General features: G+C 45.7%; 1 protein-coding gene across 1 annotated transcript in view; it reads right to left on the bottom strand.

Annotated features, from left to right (window-relative positions):
- Positions 1-10,767, bottom strand: part of ano7 (anoctamin 7) — a 58,375-nt gene extending 47,608 nt beyond the window's left edge. Inside the window, exon 1 of the mRNA XM_064984160.1 lies at positions 10,456-10,767. The gene's annotated coding sequence lies outside the window, so the exon portion shown is untranslated. The remainder of the gene's footprint in view (positions 1-10,455) is intronic.
- Positions 10,768-12,194: the final 1,427 nt, after the last annotated feature.

The raw sequence follows: 12,194 nt of genomic DNA, 5'->3' as shown, positions 1-12,194 counted from the left end.
TCAATAATATAGTCAATCCATCAATAATATAATAATACTTAATAAAAATAATTTACAATCTGTAGAAACTATAAGATTAGATAGGTTCAGAATTTTTGTGAAATGTCACAGCACAATTGAAAAACATATGGCAAATAGAAAAACCTGGATGGGTTTAAGAGGAAACTCAGCAATAAAATAAACTTCCATTTTCATGACCCTCTCTTCCAAAGATAATTTGTAGAAATCCAAATAACTTCACAGATCTTCATTTTAAAGGGTTTAAACATTGTTTCCCATGCTTAAACAATTACTGTCACGGTTCATGAATCCACTGCCTCCCTTTCTCTCTCTCTCTCTCTCTCTCTCTCTCTCTCTCTCTCTCCCGTGTTTGTGTGGGCGTGGTTCCCAATCTCGGCCTGATTGCCTGCGCCAGCTGGAACCACTTATCTTCCCTTTATATGTTCTGTTACCAGTGTTTCTTGTTGTCAGATCGTTGTTTCTTCCCTGAGGTTGTGTCGTGTGTCCGTGCTCTTCTCTTGTGTGGATTATCTGCTGTGCTCCTTCCTACTCATCTGGACACACTCCCTGGTTTTCTCAGCACGTTATCATCGGAAGAGGCGCCCGAGTCCCTGGGTCGGATTCCGTCTGAGTACAGTCTGTCTGTCATGTTGCTGCTGTGAACTACATTCATTAAACCATCGTTGCTTGCATCTTGCATCCGCCTCTGTATTGTTACAGAACGATCTGACCAGACCATGGATGCAGCGAGTTCAACGAGTCTGACCGAATTCCTTTCCCGCAGTATCACGAGAATGGATCAACAAGAGGAGAACATCTCCAGCACAGGTCGGGCAGTACAAGCCCTTGCGACGCAGGTATCCCAGCTGACCCAACAATTGCAACATCTGAGGGGTTCCGCTGCGCCACCTACACCGGCAGTTCAACCAGTCCCGCCAGAGCCGGATTCCCAGCTAGAGCCACGGCTACCGACACCAGAGGGTTATTCAGGTGATCCTGACTATTGCAGAGCTTTCCTTACGAGATGTTCCATGCATTTCTCGTTGCAGCCACGGACCTTCAACCGTGAACAGTCTAAGGTAGCATTCGTACTCACACTGCTATCAGGCAAAGCGGCTCTCTGGGGAACGGCGGTGTGGGCGAACCAGGACCCATGCTGCACCTCTTTCCAGACACTCTCCGAGGAGATGAGAAGGGTCTTCGATCGGGCCGTGGCGGGTAGGGAGACGGCCAGACTACTCGCTGACCTTCGCCAAGGAGACCATTCAGTATCGGAATACTCCATCCAATTCCGCACTCTGGCCGCAGAGTGTCAGTGGAACGAGGAGGTGCAGTGGGACATGTTCCTGCATGGGCTGGAGGACCGGATCCAGAAGGAGATTTATGTTCTGGACCTTCCCAGGAGTTTAAATGGACTAGTGGAACTAGCCTTGAGGGTCGACGCTCGTCTGAGTCGTATTGGCCGCCGAGCATGCCCTAACAGACCGTATAACGACACGGAGGGCTGGCATGCCAGCGGCGGGAACACGGCCAGTTCAGCCTCCGCTCACGAACCCATGCAGCTGGGGAGAGCTCGCCTCTCCCGGGAAGAGAGGGAGAGGCGGAGATCCCAAGGACTCTGTCTCTACTGTGGTAGAGCGGGCCACTTTATCCACTCCTGCCCGGTAAAAGATCAGGCCCGGTAGTAAACATGAGGCTACTATCGGGTGGTGTCACCACAGAGAAGACCTCATCATCTACTCTCCTCCCGGTAAGACTAAGATGGGCCACCCACACGCACGACACCCAAGTCTTACTGGACTCAGGAGCAGAGGGTAATTTCATGGACTTCAAGCTCGCTCACAAACTCCAGATCCCTATCACCTCACTCACGCACAAGATATCCGTCAACGCTCTCAATGGTCAAGAACTCCCCAACATTTCTCACACCACTGAACCACACTCATCACTTCTGGCAATCACACTGAGACACTATCATTCCTACTCATGGACTCACCCCTTGCACCATTAGTTCTCGGCCACCCTTGGCTCACCCAACACAACCCCAGAGTTGACTGGGGTCATAACTCTATATCCATGTGGAGTAACAAGTGTCTTGAGTCCTGTTTAGTGTCTGCTTGTTCGTCTGTGTCTGATTCTGTGTTTCTAGAGGAGGCAGTGGATTTGTCTAACGTGCCCGTTGAATACCTCGACCTGAAGGAGGTGTTCAGTAAGTCCCGTGCTGCTTCTCTTCCTCCGCATCGTCCCTATGACTGTGCAATAGAATTATTGCCAGGTGAGTCTCCGCCTAAAGGCAAGTTATATTCACTCTCTGTTCCTGAGAGGGAGGCTATGGAGAGATACATCTCTGGTTCTCTGGCATCTGGATTTATTCATCCTTCCTCTTCTCCAGCGGGGGCGGGGTTCTTCTTTGTGGGGAAGAAGGACGGATCTCTGCGTCCTTGCATTGATTACCGTGGGTTGAATAACATCACAGTGAAGAATACCTATCCCTTACCGTTGATGTCCTCAGCCTTTGAAAGGTTACAGGGAGCATCCGTGTTCACTAAGTTGGATTTACGTAATGCATATCATTTGGTTCGCATAAGGGAGGGGGACGAATGGAAGACCGCGTTTAACACCCCCAGAGGGCACTTTGAATATTTGGTCATGCCTTTTGGGCTATCCAACTCCCCAGCGGTTTTCCAGGCACTCGTCAATGACGTGCTGAGAGATAAGATTGATCAGTTCATATATGTTTACCTGGATGACATACTGATTTTTTCTTCTTCTCTCCAGGAACACGTTCAGCACGTCAGACGAGTGCTTCAGAGGTTGTTGGAGAATGGACTTTTTGTCAAGGCGGAGAAATGCATTTTTCATGCACAATCCGTTCCATTCCTAGGTTACATCGTCTCGACTGAAGGTATTCGCATGGATCCTGACAAGGTTAAGGCTGTGGTGGATTGGCCAAGCCCAGATTCCCGTAAGGCCCTACAGAGGTTTCTGGGATTCGCCAATTTCTACCGGCGTTTCGTTCGCAACTTTAGCCAGATAGTCGCTCCTCTTACCGCCTTAACCTCCCCCAGAGTGACGTTCAGGTGGTCCGATACAGCCGAGGCTGCATTCGCCAAACTCAAGAGCCGCTTTGTTTCGGCTCCCATCCTCATAGCTCCCGATCCCTCGCGTCAGTTCGTGGTGGAGGTGGACGCTTCAGAGGTGGGGGTAGGTGCGGTACTTTCCCAACGTTCCTCTTCTGACGACAAGATGCACCCTTGCGCGTTCCTTTCCCATCGGTTATCACCTGCGGAACGCAACTACGACATTGGCAACAGAGAGTTGTTGGCAGTGAAGTTAGCACTGGAGGAGTGGCGCCATTGGTTAGAGGGTTCGGGGGTACCTTTTATAGTTTGGACCGATCACAAGAATTTGGAATATATCAGAACCGCCAAGCGACTCAACTCCAGGCAGGCGCGGTGGGCACTCTTTTTTTGGACGTTTTGACTTCTCTCTCTCGTATCGCCCGGGTTCCAAGAATGTCAAACCCGATTCCCTTTCTCGCATTTTTGACCATTCCGAACGCCCATCCACTCCCGAGTGCATCCTACCCGGGACCCTAGTGGTCTCCACACTCACATGGGAGGTTGAATCGAGGGTCCAAACGGCCTTAGAAGGGGTAACGCCTCCGCCCGGTTGCCCGCCTAATCGGTTGTTTGTGCCGGAGGGGTGTCGGTCCGATGTTATTCGGTGGGGGCACTGCTCCAACGTAGCGTGTCATCCAGGAGTCAGCCGCACTAGCTTTTTGGTTAAGCAACGCTTTTGGTGGCCACTGATGGCTCGTGACATTCACAGTTTTGTCTTGGCTTGCTCGGTTTGTGCCACTGGGAAGACTTCTAATCGACCCCCAGATGGGTTACTCCAACCGCTGTCGGTCCCTTCGAGACCCTGGTCCCACATCGCGCTAGATTTTGTTACCGGCCTCCCGCCTTCCCAGGGCAAGACGGTTGTTTTGACCGTGGTGGACCGGTTCTCGAAGGCGGCTCATTTTATTCCCTTGCCTAAATTACCATCTGCCAAGGAGACAGCGGTAACTGTCGTGGATCACGTCTTTCGCTTACATGGCCTGCCGATGGACGTAGTTTCTGACCGGGGCCCCAATTTGTGTCCAAGTTTTGGCAAGAGTTTTGTAGGTTACTGGGAGCGAGTGTCAGCCTGTCTTCAGGGTTTCATCCCCAGAGCAACGGTCAAACGGAGAGGGCCAACCAAGATTTGGAGAGAGTGTTGCGATGTTTGGTTTCTAAGAATCCCTCTTCCTGGAGTCAACAACTCTCTATGGTTGAGTACGCTCACAATTCGTTGCCAGTGGCAGCCACGGGTCTCTCTCCGTTTGAGTGTAGTTTAGGTTACCAGCCACCTATCTTTCCCAGTACGGAGTCCGAGGTCACTGTTCCCTCCGCTCACGCTTTCATCCAGAGGTGCCGTCACGCATGGAGCAGAGCCCGTGAGACTCTTCTCCGGGTGGGGGCGCGCACCAAGGCTAAGGCCGATCGCCACCGGTCGAAGCCTCCGGTATACGTCGTTGGCCAAAGAGTGTGGCTTTCTACTAAGAACATTCCACTCCGATCCGTTTCGAACAAGCTTGCCCCCAAATTTATCGGCCCGTTCAAAGTCACCAGGATCATTAGTCCGGTGGCGGTTCGGCTCAAGCTTCCTCCGGCGTATAGGAGAATTCATCCTACCTTTCATGTGTCTAAAATAAAACCTGTGTTTCAGGCACGCATTAACCCGCCGGTCCCGGTTCCCCCGCCGCCACGACTTGTTGATGGGGAAACCACCTTTTCTGTCAATCGTATTTTGGACTCTAGAAGGAGGGGACGCGGATTCCAGTACCTGGTGGACTGGGAGGGTTACGGCCCGGAGGAGAGAAGTTGGGTACCTGCTAGGGACATTCTGGATCACTCCCTTATCGATGATTTCAATCGACCGTTAAATTCGCCTGGGAACGCCAAGAGGCGTTCCTAGGGGGGGGGGTATTGTCACGGTTCATGAATCCACTGCCTCCCTTTCTCTCTCTCTCTCTCTCTCCGTGTTTGTGTGGGCGTGGTTCCCAATCTCGGCCTGATTGCCTGCGCCAGCTGGAACCACTTATCTTCCCTTTATATGTTCTGTTACTAGTGTTTCTTGTTGTCAGATCGTTGTTTCTTCCCTGAGGTTGTGTCGTGTGTCCGTGCTCTTCTCTTGTGTGGATTATCTGCTGTGCTCCTTCCTACTCATCTGGACACACTCCCCTGGTTTTCTCAGCACGTTATCATCGGAAGAGGCGCCCGAGTCCCTGGGTCGGATTCCGTCTGAGTACAGTCTGTCTGTCATGTTGCTTCTGGGAACTACATTCATTAAACCATTGTTGCTTGCATCTTGCATCCGCCTCTGTATTGTTACAATTACTGAACATGCACCTGTGGAACGGTCATTAAGACACTAATAGGCTACAGACGGTAGGCAATTAAGGTCACAGTTAAGAAAACTTAGGACACTAAAGAGGCCTTTGTACTGACTCTGAAAAACACCAAAAGAAAGATGCCCGGGGTCCCTGCCCATCTGCGTGAAAGTGCCATAGGCATGCTGCAAGGAGACATGAGGACTGCAGATGTGGCCAGGGCAATAAATTGCAATGTCCGTACTGTGAGACCCCTAAGACAGCGATACAAGGAGCCAGGATGGACAGCTGATCGTCCTCGTAGTGGCAGACCACGTGTAACACCTGCACGTGATCGGTACATCCGAACATCACACCTGAGGGACAGGTACAGAATGGCAACAACAACTGCCCGAGTTACACCAGGAATGCACAATCCCTCCATCAGTGCTCAGACTGTCCGCAATAGGCTGAGAGAGGCTGGACTGAGGGCTTGCAGGCCTGTTGTAAGGCAGGTCCTCACCAGACATCACCGGCAACAACGTCGCCTATGGGCACAAACCCACTGTTGCTGGACCAGACAGGACTGGCAAAATGTGCTCTTCACTGACGAGTCGTGGTTTTGTCTCACAAGGGGTGATGGTCAGATTCGCGTTTATCATCAAAGGAATGAGTGTTACACCGAGGCCTGTGCTCTGGAGCGGGATCGATTTGGAGGTGCAGGGTCCGTCATGGTCTGGGGCGCTGTGTCACACCATCATAGGACAGAGCTTGTTGTCATTGTCGGCAATCTCAACGCTGTGCATTACAGGGAAGACATCCTCCTCCCTCATGTGGTACACTTCCTGCAGGCTCATCCTGACATGACCCTCCTGACATGACAATGCCACCAGCCATACTGCTTGTTCTGTGCGTGATTTCCTGCAAGACAGGAATGTCAGTGTTCTGCCATGGCCAGCGAATAGCCCGGATCTCAATCCCATTGAGCACGTCTGGGACCTGTTGGATCGGGGGGTGAGGGCTAGGGCCATTCCCCCCAGAAATGTCCGGGAAGTCACAGGTGCCATGGTGGAAGAACTGGCAAATCTGGTGCAGTCCATGAAGAGGAGATTCACTGCAGTACTTAATGCAGCTGGTGGCCACACCAGATACGGACTGTTATTTTAGATTTTGACCCCCCCCCCCTCTTTTTATCTTTTTTTAAGGTGTGGATCAGCTTAATATTGCGAAAAGATTGTAGCTTCCATCAATGTAATTGTCTTCATCATTTCCAAGCCCCCATATATTTATTTACATACACATATGCATACATATACACATATATACGTGCACATACCTATATAGACATACCTTTTTTAGAACATACCTTTTTTATTCACAGCAAAACCCTACCACCCTTCTGGAGTAAACTAATAAACAATAACACTTTTTTATTTATCCATTATTTTACCAGGTAAGTTGAATGAGAGCACGTTCTCATTTACAGCAACGACCTGGGGAATAGTTATAGGGGAGAGGTGGGGGATGAATGAGCCAATCATAAACTGGGGATTATTAGGTGACCGTGATGGTTTGAGCGACAGATTGGGAATTTAGCCAGGACACCGGGGTTAACACCCCTCCTCTTACAATAAGTGCCATGGGATCTTCACTAGGTGTAGGCAAAACCATAAGCAAATAGGTCAAATGTGATATAACTAAAGAGTTAATCAGGGTGATTTTCCCACAAATAGTCAGCTATTTTTTTCCTTATTTATTTTTGCTAACTTTCTATAAAAGTGCATTGGAGTGAGATCATTTCTTTCTTTTTTGTTTTGTATACTGAGTATGACCACATCTCCATCAGACCATTTAATTGGTAAACTACACGGTAATGTAAAATTTGCATTTTTTGTAATCCAATACGTAATATAGTACACTTATTATAATTTAGTTTTAATCCAGAGAGGATAGCAAAAGTATCTATATCCTTATGAGGCTGTGGAGAGATTATAGTTGTGGTTTTAAAAGAAAACATGAATCATCATCGTACAATGACACCTTAGTTTTTAAACCACGTATTTCTAATCTCTTAATACTATTTTTTGATCTAATTTTATCAGCTACATTTTGATGACAATAATAAATAGATATGCCGACAGAGGACAACCTTGGTTTACCCCTCTAGATAGTTTTAAACTTTCTGAGATGTTGCCATGATTTATTATTTTACAGCTAGGATTACAATACATAACTTTAAGCCATTTTATGAGATTCCCCAAAATCCAAATATTCCAGGCATTTCCTGGCATAAATTAGATACAGTATATAATTTATTTTAAAATGTAGTTCCCCATGATTGGACAATAAAAAATTAAATATATAATTTATTTTAAAACATTCTTCCACCATGATAGGACAATAAATACATAAATAAATAAGATGTATAATTCATTATAAAAAGTATATCCATTATCTGAACAACATTGAAAACTCTCTCACACCCCCGCTCACAGCAATACATTGGTTCTGGGATATGCAACCATTTCCTTTCTCACTCAATGCCACACTTTCCCAAACATCAAAGAACACACACCACACCATCCACACATACTGTGCCTTCTGTTTATTGAGTTTTTACTATGTTGAATTAGTGCTTTTGTGTTCCAATTAGTTATATTTGAAGATATATAGAAAAGCTATCTTTTTATTGTATTATTACAATCCGTAACCGGGCTAGAATTGTGTTTCATTATTTTCCTTGTCTATAAGAACTTTGTAATTTTTTTAATTGCCATGGAGTAGTCTTTGTGTGTCTCTGAAAAACTGGTTATCAATATATAGTTTATCGACAACGAGAGCTACTCGTTTCCCTTTTAATCTATTTTTTAAATGTTTTAAATTGGATGCAGAACTTTACGCTGTTCTGCAATTTCCTTCAGGAACTGGTTATTCATGCCAATTTTGGTCCCAGCAAGTCTTTTACCCAGGCTCTTAACAATTATTTTATCTTTAAATTTAGCAAATTTGGCAACGATTGGGCGTTCATACCCCTCTCGGTCCGAAGCGGAGTACACGTTCGAGTTGGATTTTGACGATAGCTTCGCGTGTACTCTGAAGAGCTGTAAGGAGGAACTCTCTAACTACAGATTCAGGAACTTCTCCTTCTTTCTCTTGGATACCTGTAAGTACCAGATTATCTCTCATGGATCTAGTCTGTATGTCAAGTAAGGCTTCTCTCAGAACGGTGTTCTCCTTTTTTTCTCGATTTCAATCTTATTGACTGTCCCTTTTAGCTTGTGTTTCCTTCTCCAATGTCGCAGCTTTTTCATCACTCATCTCGAGGCTTGCCTTCAACTCTTTTATATCCTTACTGACTAATTCAAGTATACCCAGTTTGTCATTTATTGATTTTAACAGATCGGTTTCGAACTTTACCATTCCCGGTGGTGAAAATATAAAATTGTCTGTGTCTGTAGAAGAGTCACGTTTTCGTTTTGAAATCGGTTCCCCTGTCTTACTCTCCGTCATGTTTGGGTGTTGCTTGTTTTTGTAATATTCGTCGATAAATTTCTCTAGTCTTAAGATTAGTTTTGTGTTATTATCCAGATTGAAGTTTATCACCCACCCGATTGTGTAGTGCTAATATTTAGTCTAACTTGCCGATTTTGACTATTACGTTTTCATCTTGAGGTGATCTACATAACGACTTTCAGTCCGCCATTACCTGTCTCAGTCCCGCCCCTACCTGTCTCAGTCCCGCCCCTACCTGTCTCAGTCCCGCCTTTGTCCCCCTTTTGTTCAGGGACACATTATTCAATTTCTGTTAGTCACATGTCTGTGGAACTTGTTCAGTTTATGTCTCAGTTGTTGAATCTTGTTATGTTCTTACAAATATTTACACATGTTAAGTTTGCTGAAAATAAACACAGAGTTTTTTTGCTGAGTTTAGATGGGAGGGGTTGAGTCTAGCTGAAGGATGGGACTAAAAACAACAATATAATTAATGACAAATATACTGGGTCCGTAAAATGTATATAGGTTCAGAACTTCAGAAACAGCACATTTAAAAATATGTTGCAAAAACATAACTGAATGGTCTTCAGAGATAGATTGAATAGGTTGAAGGTATCTGAAGGATGGGATTAAAAACTAAAAAATACATGATGTATTTTACAATAGTTGTGTCCGTAAAATGTATTTAGTATGTATAAGCTGGAAGTAGAAGTCGAAGTGTTGTTGTCCATCAGTTTACTCCAATTAGGGGAGGGGTGGTAGGGTTATGGTAACATAATAAAGAAAAATATATTTGTAAAAATGTATATACAGTACTTCACCAACACTTTTTTGGTTACTACATGCTTCCATATGTGTTATTTCATAGTTTTGATGACTTCACTATTATTCTGTAGAAAGAAAATCCCCTGAATGAGTATGTGTCCAAACGTTTGACTGGTACTGTACTGTACGTCCGTACGTACGTACGTGCGTGTGAGTGAGTGAGTGAGTGAGTGAGTGAGTGAGTGAGTGAGTGAGTGAGTGAGTGAGTGAGTGAGTGAATATGATTTCATTACTGTACGCCCATACCCAGGGATCTTCTGATAAACCTAACTCTAAATCTCACTAATCTTATAAATCTTACCCTGTAATGTTAAATCAAACATTCATCTTGACTGTAACCAGAGGAGTCATGCCCCTAATGTTTTCTTCACTATTATTCTACAATGTAGAAAATAGTACAAATAAAGAAAAACCCTTGAATTAGTCGATGTGTCCAAACTGACTGGTAGTGTATATTTACAAAACAATATATGGGAGAAATTATAATGGAAGCTACAATCTGCAATATTAAAGCTGATCTACACCTAAAATGAACAAAAAACAGTTAACTAGTCTGCAGATGGAATATGATGCAATTATAATACATTGTAAGACCTGTCTTAAGCATGTACCGGTATCACCCTAAGCATCTCATAATGAACCTGACTAAATACTTTCTCGCTCTCTCCATGATATGCTCTCAACATTAACTATTATTCATTTACACTTCCCTTCTCTTATTTCTCTCTTTTCGAGCTCACCTGTGTTCATCCAGTTTCACCGTTATGGCGCACACCCAGGTTAGAGCCTTCACTTTATCCCAATCACAACGTTACAGGTGGAGTCCCTCCTCAGTCCAGCTTCTATAGATGGGAAGGAAGGATATCCTCAGAAGTCCTACTCTGTTCGTGGTCTTCCCAGACTATAAGGCTTGATCCGTGTGGTGTCTCTCCAACAGCAACTAATGTGCTGTACTCCTTTACTGTAGTAGTTGTTACTAACTTCCCTAACTGTCACTACTGCCAAAGGCACTGCAGGATACAGCACTCAGACATACACATCCTGGCAGGACAGATAAGAGCCGAGGGAAAGGAGGGAGGGAAGAAAAGTTAGCAAGGAAGGGAGTAAGAGAGAGAGAGTGGGAAGGAGGAGAGGCTTTGTTTGCTGTGAAGGTGGAGCTCCTTTCACCTAATTTCACCCTTACAACCCCTGAGACATATGTACAGACACACACACACAAACACACCAGATGTACGCAAGCACGCAATAGTTTATCTTTTTATAGGGAAATACATACATTTGCATTGGTCAAGTTGTCTTCACAGTCAAAATATGAGTTTTACAGGTTTAATATAACTTCTGATGTATATACTTTAAAAATGATTTAGACTGTTATTCTACATGAACAAATGAGAACTTCCAGAAATACTGTTGGTGTGTGGCAATGGAAAAAATGATAACTGGAATTATAAGTTCAGTTTACTTTCTGAATTTATTGAAATAAAATGCAATTGACCCCTATGCTAATGGCTTGGCATGATTCTTAAATTTCACATCCAAACTACATTACATTACATTACATTACATTTAAGTCATTTGGCAGACGCTCTTATCCAGAGCGACTTACAAATTGGTGAATTCACCTTATGACATCCAGTGGAACAGCCACTTCACAATAGTGCATCTAAATCATTTAAGGGGGGGTGAGAAGGATTACTTTATCCTATCCTAGGTATTCCTTAAAGAGGTGGGGTTTCAGGTGTCTCCGGAAGGTGGTGATTGACTCCGCTGTCCTGGCGTCGTGAGGAAGTTTGTTCCACCATTGGGGGGCCAGAGCAGCGAAGAGTTTTGACTGGGCTGAGCGGGAACTGTACTTCCTCAGTGGTAGGGAGGCGAGCAGGCCAGAGGTGGATGAACGCAGTGCCCTTGTTTGGGTGTAGGGCCTGATCAGAGCCTGGAGGTACTGCGGTGCCGTTCCCCTCACAGCTCCGTAGGCAAGCACCATGGTCTTGTAGCGGATGCGAGCTTCAACTGGAAGCCAGTGGAGAGAGCGGAGGAGCGGGGTGACGTGAGAGAACTTGGGAAGGTTGAACACCAGACGGGCTGCGGCGTTCTGGATGAGTTGTAGGGGTTTAATGGCACAGGCAGGGAGCCCAGCCAACAGCGAGTTGCAGTAATCCAGACGGGAGATGACAAGTGCCTGGATTAGGACCTGCGCCGCTTCCTGTGTGAGGCAGGGTCGTACTCTGCGGATGTTGTAGAGCATGAACCTACAGGAACGGGCCACCGCCTTGATGTTAGTTGAGAACGACAGGGTGTTGTCCAGGATCACGCCAAGGTTCTTAGCGCTCTGGGAGGAGGACACAACTACATCACTCTACTGCACTCTAGTGGTGTAGGCTCCTCATTTGTATTTTCCCAATCTAGACATGAGGGCTTCTACTGATGAAGGAGAAGTTGTAAAATATATTGGCTCTGCTGACTGACCAAATTCGGGGCA

The sequence above is a fragment of the Oncorhynchus masou genome, chromosome 13 (genome assembly GCF_036934945.1).
Source record: "Oncorhynchus masou masou isolate Uvic2021 chromosome 13, UVic_Omas_1.1, whole genome shotgun sequence".
NCBI classification, from domain to species: domain Eukaryota; kingdom Metazoa; phylum Chordata; class Actinopteri; order Salmoniformes; family Salmonidae; genus Oncorhynchus; species Oncorhynchus masou.
This window is presented reverse-complemented; position numbering and strand designations above follow the sequence as displayed.